Source organism: Fistularia commersonii, chromosome 26 (genome assembly GCF_037954325.1).
Source record: "Fistularia commersonii isolate RoL2024-O1a breed Wild chromosome 26, RoL_Fcom_v1.0, whole genome shotgun sequence".
In the NCBI taxonomy this organism is placed as follows: Eukaryota; Metazoa; Chordata; class Actinopteri; order Syngnathiformes; family Fistulariidae; genus Fistularia; species Fistularia commersonii.
The window spans coordinates 6552935-6565695 of record NC_141309.1 but is presented as its reverse complement, the minus strand read 5'-3'; the positions used below and the strand labels follow the sequence as shown (position 1 = coordinate 6565695).

The window sequence follows — 12761 nt, the reverse complement described above, 5'->3', positions numbered from 1 at the left end:
ACCCTCATTCATGGCCTGACAGAATATCAGCAGACAGTTTTATTCAAAGAGAGAAGACCTTTTTCCCCCTTCTCTTCTCCCACCTGCACTAAGCACAGAGGATCCCTCTACTTTAATTAAAAGCAAATTCTCTCAGCTCAGTTTTGCCGCGCCGCTCGGTCCACTCTGATTGAAAATACTTAAGAGGGGATTGCAAAGGGTTTAGTTAGTGAGGAGGAGGAGGAGGAAGGGCGGAAAGAGGAAGCGCCTTTGCACGGAGCATTTGATCGAGGCCGTTTTCGTTAAGGACATCATTAAGCCCGGGCCGTGATGACATTAAACAGTTGAGTGACTAATAGTTAGGAAATAAAGTTATTTATTAACCGAGAAGAAGACCTTTAGGCTTCCTGCGTGTTACGAAGAAGCCAAAGCAAAGGCCGCTCGGCTCGGTTATATCTGGAGTAAAGATCTGGTGTGTGCTCGCCGTATGAATTAAACAGCCCGGAGAAGAAAAACAACAGTGTGAAGTATTCGGAGAGTTATAGCACACTGTCAAACTATTTCAGCGGCGGCGAGTTGTTATTTGAAATCACTCGTCCTCATCCTGGCGAAAAGACCCGCGGCGATGATTCAGGACATCCCAGCGAGCTTTTATTTTGGAAACACATGAAGAAAAAAAAAAAAAAAAAGCTGAAATGGCAAAATGGCATTTTTGGATTATCACCCCCCCCCCCCCCCCCCCCCGAGACAAAGCCGGGAAGGAATTTATCTATCGTTTCATGAATATTTAAAAAATATCCTAAATTGACTATCGATATCCGGACCAAGATCCTAACCTGGTAAAAAAAAAATCTCGATTTGTGTTTTTGCTCGTCGCCTCGGCAAAAATCAAGAAAATCGTGAATTCGATCGAGGAATTTTCTCTTTGATTTCTCCCGTTTGGAAGAAAATGTCTGAAAATTGCATGGACTAAAATAATCAGAGGGAAATTAGATTGGAGGGACTAATATATGATTGAAAGTCATTATTAAATGGGAGAAGGTAGAAGCGCCGTCACGCTGGAGACGCACGGAGTTCAGCTTCCTGAGGAGCCGGCGCGGGATTTTCCTCGGCATAAATCGGTCAATTTCAGTAATTTCTCTTTACGGTGCGGATTAGGCTTTGAGCACAAAAGCAATACATCATCTGCATATTTGTTCATTTCCGTAAAGGCCTCTGCCGAGGGATCGCTCCGTGTCCGCGCACGGATCACGGCGCCTCGGCTATTACGACGTTAGTTTGTTTGGCGACAACGGTAACCAGGTGCTTCAAAATCCATTCTCACTTATCATCCGCTGGCGGGGGTGGGCTGGAGGCGGGGGGGTGGAGGGGTAAAAAAGGTGTGAGCGTGACCGTCCTTCTGTATCACGCGGCTTTGTCTGGCCTGTTAAGGCTGCGAGTGGCAAAACAACCGAGCGTTCTGTGAGACGAAGGACTGGCTCGGACTGTAGGGCGCACACACACACACACACAAAAACACACACACACACACTCCAGCTTCTATGTAAAGGATCACCCTCTCTGGTTGAGGGTCCTCAAGGAAGATGAATCCTCGAGCGCCGCTGTTGTTCAGCCGGCTCTTTGCGTTGACTTTCAACCGCGGCGAAGGAATTCAACAGCATTAAGTAGTTACATTTCAAACTAAAGGCCTGAAATTCTTTTTCTTTTCCTTTCATCTTTTCCCTTCAGGGGTCGCCACAGCGAATCAACCTTCTCCATGTAACCCTAATCTCTGTATCCTCCTCTCTCACACCAACTACCTTTATATCGTCTCTTACTACGTCCGTAAATCTTTTCAAACTAAAGGCCTAAAACTAAAAAAAAAAAAAAAAAAAAAAATCACGCGCCGGAGACTCATCAGGTTTTGCAGGGAAACAAAAGGGCAGCAATTAGGGTGGTTATGCAATCGGTATTGATTGGATCTCACTTCCCTCTCGCTAAGAGCTCTCGCTCTGTTTCACAGTTCGGCCTCGGAGCGAAGGTTCCCGGTCGTCCGGGTCAATCGTCCAATCTCCCAACTCGCTGCGCCGTCAGTTCGCCGGATTGATCCGAGACGCTGACGAACGTGCGAGATTTGGAACGCGACTTTCACATCTGAGACGGGCCGAGACACGCGTATGAAATATGCGGTCCGGAGGGTGAAGACGGAGGGGGGCTAATCCCGGGGACCACATGCTGGGATCACTTTAGTCAACATAAGATCCTGGCTGGCGCCTCAGCAGGTGGTATGCAACAAAAAAAAAATAGCTTTTACTCTCATAAATTTGCAGTATTTATCTGCTGTATGTTGCGTGTCACGCACACTTTCTCTCTCTCTCTCTCTCTCTCTCTCTCCCTGTCAACAAAAGACGTAAAAAAAAAAGAAAGGGGAGTACAAAATATTTTATCCTTTAAATCCTTCAACAGGTTTTGGGTATCCACAAATACACAGAGACAAAAACACAGGTATTCTCCGAACAGAACAATAATTTAAAAACAACTTCTTTGTGCGCCTCTTTTCAGGAGAATCACGTACGCTGTATTACCCACCCCCTTAAATCCGAAAGCATTTCACACCCACGCTTGAGAGGTTCTACCTGGAAAATTGACTAACTGAGAGGCAGGGGGGGATTTCTGAGAGGAGTTAAAGAAAAATAACAACACAAACTTCTCTATTATATCAGATGTCACCGGCGTTTTTATTATTATTTTACTACAATGCACTGAGCAGTAGCCACGAATTAAGGCTTGAGGAGTGTTTTTTTTTTTTTTTTTTTTTGCACACCGGCTATTTCAGCTACTTCTGATGAGCTGTTCAATGTGCACAATCACGCAGGCTGCGGATATGAGAGCGGTGGTCTGGATGTACTTGTTTGAAGAACATGAGTGTGTGTGTGTGTGTGTGTGTGTGTGTGTCTGTGCTGACTGCTCCAATAGCTTGGCTTCCAAAATGTGCATTCAACCATGGAGTTCATCAGCATCACGCAAATCAGCCTGTAAAGGTCGAGCAGAACCAGAGGCCTGTTGACAACATATCCTTTCCAATTAAACAGGACCGTCATTAGAGGCCTTTCCTCCTTTAGAAAGTGACTTGTTGTCTCCACGTTCTCACCACTGACCTTATTGTCGCTACATGAATCGGCCAAAGAACAAAAGCAGTTTGCTCCGGATCCACTTTCAACTTTAGATGAAGCTAGTGAAAATGTATCTGACACTCTGTACTAATGAATTGTAATGAAAACCTTCATACAAACGAGATAGTCAGTATTAGGCTCCTCATTTTATGTGTGATGGTGTACTACTATCATAGACGGACAACATTGCATATCATAAATGTATTTATTAATATCTTTCAAGCGATATTGCTGCTATCCATTGAACATTTGGATCAATAAATACATCTAGATACACATGTACTGCTTTGGTTGTACACGGTTGTACTGTAAAATGTGAAAAGTATTCACTAGATCCGATGAAGCCTTCGAAATTTCCCCTTAATGGTAGTTATGAGGGATTACGTTGTCTTAAAGTTGGCTTTCTGGCAAAAAGAACTGTCGATATTTTATTTGGCGCGGTTCGAATGAAACATTTACTCTTAAGTTTTATTCCAAATCATGCCGCCCTCAATATTCTCACCCCGGTAAAATGCCCTGTGATCAGCTAGTATGTGAAACAAAAAAAAAAAAAAGAAAAAAAAAATATAATCAAAAATCAAATGGAAAGTCATCTGAGAAGCCATAAAAGAAAGGTGAAGGGTTTTGACTTGCCAGGAGGGTTTATTCGTGATCAATTGTGCCTGTGTGTGTGTTGAGCGTGGAGAAATAAAAAATGGGCAAAGCCTCTGGGGATTTGGGCTCTCTGACAGCTGCCTGCTTTGGGCAGCTTCTCCTAAGATGAATAAAATATGACGATCCTATACTCTACGGCGGCGCATCATGGAACAGCGTTTCAAAGACATGTTATAGACAGGGTCCACGTACAGTGATAAATATTATATATGCCTCACGCTCAAAAACATATATTTGATTTGATTTCAAAAAACAAACAAAAAAAAGAGACATTTTCTGTTGTACCAATGGCATCAACTGTGATTTTTTTTCAAAATATACTTTCCAAGCACCTGCATTTAGTACCTTTTTTTTTTTTTTTTTTAGGAGGGAAAATGTATATTTTTTCACCACAAAAGCGTCATTTATCCCCAAACCTCAGAGAATGAAGTTTACACTACGCACGATAATACGGTGGAAAATTTGAATTTTAGTAATGTTCGGTTTCAAAGTAAATGCAGCAATTTATACATATTGGGTGAAATTAGCTTGAATATTACCAACAGGGGGAAATCACAGCTTTGTTTCTGAGAGACTGTAAAATTCGGAGCACCTGAGATTTTATTTACCTGGCTCACATTTATTACAATAACAACAACAACAAAGTAACAATGTAAAAAATTTTTATGTAAAAAAAAAAAACACCAAGAAAATGAAGACTGTTTTTCCCCAACTACTTATAAGCACATAATAGGAGCAAACCATCTAAAAGTAAACTCACAAACTCATTGCGTCTAAGTAAATATCCCGGGAACGCCGATGATCTCTTCATTTATGAATCTTTAGTACTTATAAGACGCTGCTTTAATCCCTAAAGAGATTTTTCACAGCTGAGGCCAAATTCTGACCAGCTCTGGGACTTGGATTCATCCCCTGATGCTCGAGAGTATTTGTCGCATATATAATATGAAGTAGCTGGAGGGGTATCTAAATCTTACCGATTTGAAAAGCTCGACTAAATCCAAACACTGAGATTAGGCCCCGTGATATATGGGATTACTTGGTTTATTGTCAATCTTCGGACTATATTCTCTGCCACGTTAGGTCCCAGCCACAACACTACACAGGAAAAAAGAAAAAAAACAAAAAAAACAACTCCATCCACAAAACTGGGTCACTTGTCATTTTAAAGCATATGCCAGCCAGAAAACTAGTTCACCAAGCAGGCACAAAATTGACAGAGAAATTGATTCAAGATGGCCTATTTGGAAAGTTCGTACCATCGCGAAAGGGTAATAATATTATGAACGCGAACAGAAATCGCAGGGTAGAGCAACAAGCTGGAAAACAACTCGACATACGGATCCGGAAATCACTCCCGTTTCTTCAAAAAAGAGAAAGCCCATTTCCGAATATAGAGGTGAGCGTACGCTCATCAGAAGGTTGCAAAAACAGCCTCCACGAGCAAATATTTCCGCCTGACATTTGGCCCGAGTGGAAGATGCTGCCAGGACGCATTTACGTATCCGCGGCCGACTGAGGAGACAGTCGGGCCCGGGGTCAATGAAGCGCTGAACGCTGCTTAACTGGCTCCCCTCCCCCGGCATCACGAGGACTCATTGGACGAGGACGCTGATTGGCGACCGGCTTCGCGGTCGGCCAGGTGTGTTCGGCTTCGGCGGGCGACGGTCTCTTTACGTCAGAAGAGTTGCCGATGGAGGACGTCAGAGCCGGAGCTCGCGAATGTGCTCTGCATTACAACCCGATTCAGAAGAGTAGCTGATAAGGGGATAGACTTATAGGCGCTCATCCTGCCCGATGCTGGCGACGTCTTATTTTAATAGAGCCGTAAGACTACATATCGGGATAATGACGTACAAAAATAGTAAAAGGCTTGGGTGCTATTTCATGTCTCGCAGATCAAATCCCTGTAGGTGCAATTATTTAATACTAAACCATCACAAGGACGCACAGGGTTTATCCAACATAAAATGTCGTAGCTTATCCTTTAAACTGTTTGAGTATACCGTAATCTACCCATACCCGCGACTCGAGAAGAAAGGTTCGGGGACCTGCAAGAGAAGCAGATTGATATACATCTTGATTTAGCCAAGGAGTGCAGTTCACAGAAACCCCGTCTGAAAGTGCAACAGCCCAATTAGTAGCTTCCGGAGTGCCGAGGGGAGATCCGAATTTGTAGCTGACACCAACAGCTCGGGCTGACGAGAGGCGGGGAGGGAAGGGGCTTCGGTGCTGAATTCCTTATCACGTCGAGCTCTCGCCGCTGTCCCGGGGAATTCTTAAAAACACGGCTTAGCCAAATGTTCCGGCGCGTTCTTTAAAGAAGGAGACGTCTCATTCTTGGGTCCGGTCTAGATGGGGATAGTTGTTTTTTTTTCCACGGGCGAGCGAGGAGCTCAAAGCTGAGAAAACACCACCTGGCCGCTGGGTACTTTTTGTGTCTCGCTCAAAAGAACTCGTCTTTGCAGGATCGAGTTTTAAACGGGTTTGATTTGGATATTACCGGTATGATCCGACTCCGCCCGTGAAACATCTTCGATTCTAAACGGCCAATCTTTCAAAGGTTTCAATGACGCTTCAGTCTAAGCACATCTTGTGCCGCATGTTTCTCCGACTAACACACTGGAGGCACTCACATCATTAACTCCTCTAGTTTCCTGAACACGGAGTCGGTAAACTAAATCTTTATTTAGAAAGCCCAGGCAGTTAGCGGGTCAAAACTGTGTTGATGCGGCAGGTAACATGAAACAGTGCCCTACAGTCGAACACCAACAAAGCCCTTCTTGTGAAGCGGGGATCAAACTGAAGTGAGGATAAGTGGGGCTGCTACTCGAGGTGAGCAATTACAGCACTGATGTGCTAATCTCGGTGACTGGCGTTGTCTCAAGGTGAGCCACGGGAAGCGCCTGAGCATTTACCGTTTTCCCCTTTCCCGTCGCCTCGCATACGCCGTCTGCACCTCGACCTCCCTTGACTCAAAAAAAAAAAAAAAAAAAAAAGGGTTTTGCACATCCACCGAACGATAGCGCGGAGGGCGAATAGGTGTTTGGTAAGACTTAGCGAGGGGAACCGGCGAGGACGACAGACGAAACCCCGACTGACCTTGAACTGAAGGATAAGCGCTGGAATATAGCCAGCGTTGGAAGACCGGAGAGGTTTTACTACGACTCTGATTATTTTTAGAAACGCTCAGCCGTTTGATCAAACCAGTCTGCAAATAGGAAGCAGTCAAAAGCCAGCGTCGTATCGGCACCGCAGAAGGGAAATGACAACGAGGGTCCGTATATCTAAAGCAAATGTCAGGAGTCGGATATCAAATGCATTTTGTTTTTTGTTTTGTTTTTTTTTCCCCCACTGTCTCGCCGCAACTGAATGCGCTCATGACTTTAGTGAAATCGTATCGAATCTGATTAAAAGACACGGGCCGAGTCAGCAAAGTGCGACATCGACGACTGACATATCTAATCGGGGAGAAACGCGAGAGTAGCCTGTTTGCTGGAAACAAAGCGCCGACACCATTTGCATACGAGTCACATCTTGTCTCCTGCCCCGTCTAATCCACTACCTTGCAATAACAGTCATCTTCTCTAATGCTGACGCCTGGAGTCCCGTACGAAAACATCGGGTCTGACACCCGGGGCCGGGGCCTCTGGGCCACAGCCAATGAGATAATGGACAAGATTGCGTTCAACAAGGGCCGCGTCCTCAACGGGGCGCCCGGTTTAGTCGTAAAAGGTTCATCAGCAGCGACGACGCAGCATTCTCTACGTGACGCTGCCCCTGCAAGTTAACTCTGAATTCTTAACGCAGAGGCTAAAAACAAGATGGAGATCCAATTTGACAGCCGTCGGATCAGAGCGCTGCCAGTCACGTATCTGACAAATCCCAAATCAGAGCACTTGGTGCTGTATTACTGCATTCGATAGAAGCAAATAACGCGCAGTAATAAAAAAAAAATGACAATTGCATTTGTTCAACATTGCTATCTGACTGTTAACTTCTTTTTGCACTTCGTTCTTTCCTCTTTTTTTCCCCCCCTCGAACTGGTTGTTGTAAACTAAATAATCGTATCCAAAAATCTAAAAATTCCTTGAACAAATTAGAAATCAGCTCGGTCCTGGAACAAGACCACTTTACTGGAAACCCTGGGCAGGCCCGGTAAATCAGAGCGGTCTGATTTATGAACATTGACAGGGTCGTGGATCACATCATGTGCGCGGCGACACGGACAGCGACACGGCAGACACACAAACACAGGGAGAGGCACGATTTTCACACGGAGGTCCCTATCCGTGGCAATGTAGCCTGGAATTGGGTGTAAGGGGAGGAGGAGGGCGTCCAATAAATAAAGATAATTGGAATCAGCAGGTTGCACTTTAAGAAAAAAAAGAAAAAGAAATTAGGGTGAATGACTCTCCCCGAGGAACCCCAAAGTGCTATTTTCATCCAGCATTTTCCGAGCCACCTGTCCAGCCAGTGATTATCTGGATGCATCTTACAGAAAAGGTCTGTTGTGGAGAATAATCCTCCTATAAGCTTTAAATCTGGCTGAGATGTGTATACAGCGCGGCTGACTCACTCCTCAGATCAGCTCTGAGAAAGACATTATCCTCTCTATAGAATCTTTACTTTTGAGGAAAAAGAAAGAAAAAAAAAGCAAAGAAACGCATTATGACGAAATCGGGAAAGTCGCGCGGCGATTAATTATGAAATTCCTTCTTCGCTTCTCACATTATCATCATTCAGAGCCTTTCAACATTTAATTGCCGGAATCAGCTGAGTATAAAATATCAACCTTTTTTGTCAGCTCCGTAATGAGCTGCATCTTGACATCCATTTATTAACGGTGAAATAGCAGGAACGAACCCACACCCGACGCCCGGGGGGGTTAAATCGCGGTAACGGCGACCTGAAGAAAATAAAGTCTAATTCCCTTCGGTTCCTCCGGCGATCTTCAAAGCCCGCGGCCGTTGGATATGATCCATCTGCAGTCCCGTAGAGGTCGCCGAGAGGATGAAGAGATAAGCTCTGGAGGAATTCAAAGCCTTCACACTCTGCTGCCGGCCACCCGGTCGCCGCACAGGACTCCGTATCTGTTCCCGTTTCGGGCCTCGGCGGCGAGAGCGGGGTCCGCTCCCGGAGACCTCCTCTAAAATTCAACACTAAATGCGGCGCGTAATCGCAGAGGCCGACGCGCCGGTTTCGCGGCTGACTGCGGACGACGGCGTTCTGCAAATCAAAAGCGGCAGATGGGACAGCTTGCTGTCATTTTTCCTGCTCGCTAATGTGAATTTGTTAGCATATTTCTTTGCTGATTGCTCACCTCTGCCTCGGGCGAGCCTGGGCCGGCGGAACAGAAAAGTACCCGCAATCAACGGTATAACCGGCGGGATGGAAATTTTTTACCGATGAGCATCCGTGAATTTGAAGCTCCGCTTTTCGATTTTTACAGTGACGTCCCCGGTATTGATCACTTCTGCTGAGTCTGTCTGTTACGACTACGGCTCAACTCCTGTCCTGTGCTTTTTAATTCACTGTCATCGCAACTGCTGAAGCAGCAGCAGCGAGAGCGGGGCGACCACTTGAGTGCCGTTCAACTACTGATTTTGGCAGCGTTGTGTTCGCGGTGATCCATCTCACCGACCAATTTCCTCCACTTTGCCACTTCCCATTGTTCGGTCACTTCAATCCAGTGACTGACACAGTTCCGAGGCTGATAGAAATAATTAGTGGATTAATGGTTACTGCTGAGTGAGCACACTTCCAGTGAAATCATTCATTCGTTGCACTCGGGGTCATGGAGGAGGGGGCGGGGGGGGCGGAGCCAATCCCGGCGCTCCACGGGCGAGGGTCAGGGTTCATCCTGGACCGGTGGCCGGTTGATCACAGGGCCACTTATAGAGACCGGATCACTTGGTACCGGTCTGCAATGTAAATCTTTCTTTTTACAAATAGATTGCATCAGATACACAGATTTGCATCATGCACTGTGTTCTGCATTCCGATTGGCTAAAAAGTCACTCCGCTTCTTCTCTACCTGTGCGTCAATAACGCTGCAGTTTAATATGTACAAGTATGTAAAACAGCTTGCCAAATTTACATTACGTATGCGCAAATTCTCTTGCAATTCCGAGTTTCTCTAAAACCCATAATTTTGACAAAACCGACAAACGCACCTGCGGCAGGGCCCAAAAGGCAGTGGAAGATGCTATCTATCGCAGATAAAGTTAAACTTCTGGACATGCTAAGGGAAGGTAAAAGCTATGTGGCTGTAGGTCGGCATTACGGAATTATTAATGTTCCGTTCGTCCCATAAAGACGGACGAAAAAAACATTAGGACGACAGCAGCAATGTATAATAGAGTATTAAACTGTATTATAATTGTAAAAAAAAAAAAAAGGTTTCTACTTCACGGATTTTGCCTATCACGGGTTCTTTTCGGAACGTAACCCCCGCGGAAAACAAGGGTACACTGTATAGTTTTTTCATTAGACCTTCCAGATCTTAGTTTAAAAAACAACCGTTTCTCTCTACGCACTTAATATTGTAATTGCCTAATGTGAGGTGTAATCCTTGCACTCAGATTAAATACTGTGAACTGACTAAAGTTTTGACTATTTGTTTCCCCCGCGCCTCTAACCGGTGTGCGGAAACATTTTCAAGCATAAAACTGGTCGCTGGTTCAAAAACAGGTTGGGGATCGCTGACATGGAGCCGAGCAACCGTTTATTTACACGTCACATAGAGACATACAACCATCATATGGAAACAAACAACCGTTCACCCTCTCATTCACACGTCATACAGACACGCAACCATTCAGCAATCTAGGTTTTCCGATGCATGTTTTTAGGCCGTGCAAGGAGACCCACGCCGACGGAAAAAGCATCCCGGTCGGAATCCAACCGGAGACCGTCTCGCCTTGAGGCGGGAATCACCATTGAAATCAATCGTGTGTTTATCCAGCACATGCTAAACAGTGTAATGGTGTAACGATCCCCGACCTTTTTTGCACCACAGACCAGTTTAATGTCAGACGATATTTTCACAGACCAGAGAAATACATGTTAATATATAAATATTTCCGCTTTTTTCTTTCAAAATACTCCAAAGGCTTGTTTTTTTTATTGCAGGGCGCTTGGTCTCAAAGCGGCGAAGAATTTTTGAAGGCTGCCATTGCCTCATCGGAGAGCCGGTCGCTGCATATTATGCAGAGTGGGCTTGGTGCGTGGGAATCACCTGCCGTGATAAATCCATATTTTAAGTAGGTCTCCCGGTATTGTCTGTTAAATGCAGCTTTCTTTTTCTTAGTAGTCATAGGCTCTTCTTCTGTCTCCTCACGGGGCCTTTTCCCCTTGACAAAGAAACTTTTCAAAGAGGTCTATTTTTTACCCATTTTGCTAGCTTGTGGGTTAGAGATCGGCGTAAATGTATCACGTGACCCAGACAGGAATCTTTGCAAGCGTAAAGACTCAAGAGCGAGTCTCAGACCAATGGAACGGAGAGAATTCAGTCATTTTTAAAAATCAAACATCGTTCAGACTCGGATAATAAAGAAAACGGAAATAACGTAAGTTATTTATTCTTTCTGTGCGGCCCGGTACCAAACGACCCACGGACCGGTCACGTTCCGCAGCCCGGGAGTTGGGGGAAACTCATCCTTTTATCGTATAATTATAGACCTGACGGAAACAGTATTATGAAAATTTAGAAAATAGTCACAGTGGCATTGGAGAATAAACGTAAAAGAATTAATTCATCTCTCAGAGAAAGGGTGTGAAGAAGTGTTTAACATAGACTCATCTGAAGTGTGGACTCTTCACCAAATCTCATTCGCAGCTGCGGTGGAAGATTCACAGGCAGGCTCTAATTAAAAATCCACTAACATCCCATTTTGGGTTAAATGAGGGGGAAATTCAGTTTTTGGAGCAGACTGTGGCTCAGACACAGCGACTTCTGTCAGCAAGAAAAAACTCAGACTAGATAAAAAAAAAATAAAAAAAAAATACAGGTAAAGGAGCGGGAGTAAAAGTGGGGACTTTGGGTGAGTTTTATTAATTTAATAAAATAAAACAAAACAGCTCTGTGAGAGATTTTTCACTTCATGACAGGACAAATTGGGGGGAAAAAATAAAATCAGAGGAGTAGGTAGTTTAGTGTTGCTGTGAAGGAGGAAGACCTGCGGCAGTCAAACTCACGCACACACAAACACACACACAAACACAGACTATTGGCACATCGTTGTCATCACACTCACACTCTCTCTCTCTCTCTCTCTCTCTCTATCACACACACTAATGCCCCCTCCGCCCCCCCCACCCCCACCCCCCAAAAAAAAACCAAAAAAAACAAGCCCGACGCCGAGCTGCGGCATTTCCTCAGTTCCAGCGCCCACGGCGCGGAGCCTCTCACTCTCTCTTTCTTACCCGGGGCGGGAGCTTCGGTGGCGGCGGGGCTGCGGAGGGTCATCTCCCCGGACCGTGCGCTCTCCTCTCCGCTAAGGTGTCCAAGGCGCGCCGCGGCATATCCACCGGACCGGATTGGAAAGCCGCCGGCGCGTCCGTCCGCAGTCCACCGACGTTAGTTCACTAATCCCATTACCTCGATCTGACTCCGGATCTGACAGGAGGAGTGTGTGTGTGTGTGTGTGTGTGTGTGTGTGTGAGGGGGGGGTGGAGAGGGGGTGTCCCGCCAGTGGGGGCCCCTCTCGGCTCCACGTGAGACGGCTCACTCTCCGGTGCGTGTCCCTCCAACCACCCTTCCTCCTACTTCCAGGAGACCGGATCCAAAAAAAAAAAAAAGTACCGGTGACGTCGGGATCGGACCGGCCGTCTTCTCCGCCGCCCGTCCGAGGCTGAGGGCTGCTTGACGCTGCGGAGAGTCGGCGCCGCACCGCGCCGCCGTGCGCCCTGCGCTCCGCCGAGGACCAACAGCACTGCCTGCTGTACTTAAAGAGACACCACACACACTCCACC

The 12761-nt window shown here is 45.9% G+C and overlaps 1 protein-coding gene across 1 annotated transcript in view; it reads right to left on the bottom strand.

Moving 5' to 3' along the window:
* The window catches only part of wscd2 (WSC domain sialate O sulfotransferase 2), a 38596-nt gene extending 25835 nt beyond the window's left edge, over positions 1-12761 (bottom strand). The window contains exon 1 of the mRNA XM_086173845.1: positions 12213-12761. The gene's annotated coding sequence lies outside the window, so the exon portion shown is untranslated. The remainder of the gene's footprint in view (positions 1-12212) is intronic.